At 48.6% G+C, this 3,382-nt stretch overlaps 1 pseudogene; it reads right to left on the bottom strand.

Moving 5' to 3' along the window:
• Positions 1 to 245: 245 nt before the first annotated feature.
• LOC143649644 (NFIL3 like protein pseudogene) lies at positions 246 to 1,097 on the bottom strand (annotated as a pseudogene).
• Positions 1,098 to 3,382: the final 2,285 nt, after the last annotated feature.

The following is a 3,382-nucleotide window of genomic DNA, read 5'->3' as shown; positions in this document are numbered from 1 at the left end:
GGATGGATGGATGGATGGACAGGGTGTGATTCATGGTCGGATCCAAGATGGGACCCCACCCCCCTTACCGAGGTCTGGTGTGGACATGAGGAAGTGGACACACCCAGCCAGTGCATCCCCCCTGCTTCCCACAGGCCTTCCCTTGTCCTGAGGGCCGGGACAAAGCTAAGATATTCACTCCCCAGGCAATTCTCCGCTCAAACCAACCATCTCTCTGCAAGCCCAGCCCTGCCCAGGAGAAGCCCTCAGCAGGGGCCCCATCCACCATCCCTGCCTCGAGGTGCCCTAGACGAGCCTCGGGACTTGATGCGCAGTTTGTGGGGTAGAGAAGGCTGAGCCAGATTCCCAGTACTAGGGAAGGTCACCCCAGAGGACCACCCCATGGGGTCAGCAGCAGATGTCCGCAACACATCTGAGGACCCTGAGGCCCGGCATCCAGCAGACATGGGTGACCACAAACCCCAGTAGGGCCTGAGCTCAGGTCTGGGACCCACATGTCCATCCAACAAGTGACAACTGAAGAGGGCAGCTGGAAAGGTGATCTGCGGGGCCTTGTCAATTCTGTTAGGGCCAAGGGGTGCCAGCTCCTGTGAGACCCTGGAAAAAGTGGCCAGACCAGTCCGCCTGTGAGCCCCCAGGCAGCCCCAGCATCCTGGAACCCCAGAGTCCAGGGAACATGGCCTCAGGAGGCAGCTATGGGCGGTAGACACAGAGGGGAGTGATTCAGCCCCAGGGTGGGAGTCCCCAGTCCAGGGGGTCTCCCACAGCTGGGTCTGCAGGGGCAGGGTTCGAGAACCCCCAAAACCAGGCAAGAGGCCTAAACGAAGCTTGAGTGCCCGCAGCTCCGCCCTGAGCTGGGCATTCTCCTCCAGCATCCGTGCAAGCCTGCCCTCCACAGCCTCGTCCTTGAGACGCCTCTTTTCCCTGGATCTTTTGGCCGCCTCATTGTTCTTCCGCCGCTTTTCCCAGTAAATCGTGTCTTTCTTCTCTTCCGGCATGAACTCCCGCTGCCGGCGCACGGCTGGACCCCTGCCCCGAGCCCTCCTCAAGGTCTTGCCTTCAGAGGCATCCTCCAGGTCTAAAAGTCTCATAGCCATGGTTGCCCTTCAGGACCTGGGAAAGAGGAAAGAGGTCTTGGGCTGGATGGCTCCTCCCTCTAATTTATCCTTGTCTCACCAGCACCGAAAGGGACAGCTGCTCTTGGGGTGGAGGAGGGGAGAAGGAATTGGGCTGGAGACCAGGGTAGAGGTGGAGAGGGAGGTAGGGAAGGGCAAAGGAAGCTGGGGGGAGATAATAAGCTGGGTCGGTTTGGTGCCTGCTGGAGGAGTGGGCAAGACCACCGAAAAGAGACCACTCGGCTGGGGAAGGCTTAGGAGCAGACCGGCAGTCGTCATGGAAATCTGGTTGGGGGGTGCTGTATCCTCAGGAGGCGTTTTCTTACCACTGGGAAGGTCAGCACACAAGCCAGGGGCTTAGTTCAATCTGAGTTCCAGAGTAAGAGTCTTGGAGACCCACAGGGAGGCACGAACAAGTCTGGACCTAGAAAGAGAGAATGTGTGTCCATGAAGTTAAACTGAGGAAAGCTGGGGTCAGATAATAAGCTACCCCTCATACAAACTATGCCCAAATTGTATCCCAAGATTTCCTCATTCTGTGGCCAGAGTTTCACACTTACCCATCCATCCATCCATCCTCATCATTCACCTACATTCATCTACCTAAGTTCAACCACCTACACTCATCTTGTCATGCATTCACCCATCCACTCACTCAACTGGTCTATTTACTTATCCACTCTCTCATCCAGGCACCCCTCTCTCCTGTCATTAAAACAACTCATATCCATCCATTTATCCATTCACCCGCCATTTTATTTATTTTTCCATCTACTCATTCATGTATCCATCCATCCCCCCATCCAACTGAAACATCCTCCATTCATCTCTCCAAATGTCCATGCGTTCACCCATAGAGTTATTATATATATGGTGCTTTTACTAAGAACCAGCCCTTTCCATTTATATATTCATTCATTAGTCCCACCCATGCACCCACCCACTCTTCCATTCATCCAACAAATATCCCTACACTTTGCCAGTCATTCTTCCATAAATCCATTCATACATCTGTAGGTTCATCCATGGGTCCATTCATCCAATCAACAAGAGGTAATTCTTGCAAACTTCTCGTTTGCCTAATGTGGAGAAGAGTATTAAGAATGTAGGTAAAGAGGAAAATCAAAATCATTAGATTCCCAGCTCCTAGGGTGGAGCGCAGAAAAGATGCCCAGGAGACATCCCCATCCCCAGCCGCCAAGGATGATGACCACCTCCTTTGCCTTAGCCCCATTTCTTGCATTTGCTGTCCTAAAAATTCTAACACATGGTTGACTCTACCATTCACATGGGTCCCCTGTAACTAGGACATTATCACCTTCTGTGATTTTGACACAAAACAGTGGTGGAGAGCAAAATCACAAATACCACAAGGTGTGAAGATTCTGCTTAGAAAGTCAAAACAGTCTTCAAGAAAGAGAAGACATGAAAGGCTGGCCTCTTTGTTCTGAAAAACCCGTAACTGTAACTTCCCATCAGCGCAGGCATGTGTCTTTCTTGTTTAACACTGTATCCTTGGTACTTAGCATTGTGCTTGTAAATAGGAGGTGAAATAAACATTTGTTGGAGAAGTAAAGGCATGAATGAACAGATCAATGAAAACAGAACTTTGTTCAGCTGGGGAGTGCTTTGCCCTTCTGTGAAACTGCTCTGTCCCCTGAAAACTGTGAAACCCAACGTATTTCCCTATTTCCTATAGCCACCAGGAAACTCCACATTTAGACTCGGGCTAACCTGCAGTAGCTTTCTTGAAGTATGCATTTTCTTCCCCAATGCATATGTTTACAGCAGCATTATTCACAGTAATCAAAATGTGAAAGCAACCCACATGTCCATCAACAGATGAATAAATAAATTCAATGTGGTATATACATACAGCAGAATATTATTCAGCCATAAAAAATGAAGTTCTGATATACACTACAATATGGATGAACCTTAAGACATTATGTTGAGTGAAATAAGCCAGACACACACACACACACACACAAAAATATATTGTATGATCTCTCCTATATGAAATAGCTGGAATGACAAATTTCATAGAGACAGAAAGTAGATTATAGGTTACCAGGTGCTGGGGAGAGGGAATGGATAATTATTGCTTAATGGGTGCAGAGTTTCTGTTTGAGTATTATGATAAGTTTGGGTGATGGATTGTACAATACTGTGAATGTAACGTTTACTACTGAATTGTACACTTGAAAGTGGTTAAAAGGGAAAATTTTTAGTTATATGTATACAATAAAACCTTTAAAGGAAAGTAA

Source organism: Tamandua tetradactyla, chromosome 11, assembly GCF_023851605.1.
Source record: "Tamandua tetradactyla isolate mTamTet1 chromosome 11, mTamTet1.pri, whole genome shotgun sequence".
Taxonomy (NCBI): Eukaryota; Metazoa; Chordata; class Mammalia; order Pilosa; family Myrmecophagidae; genus Tamandua; species Tamandua tetradactyla.
Note: the sequence above shows the minus strand (reverse complement) of the source record. Positions and strands in the feature narration are given on the sequence as shown.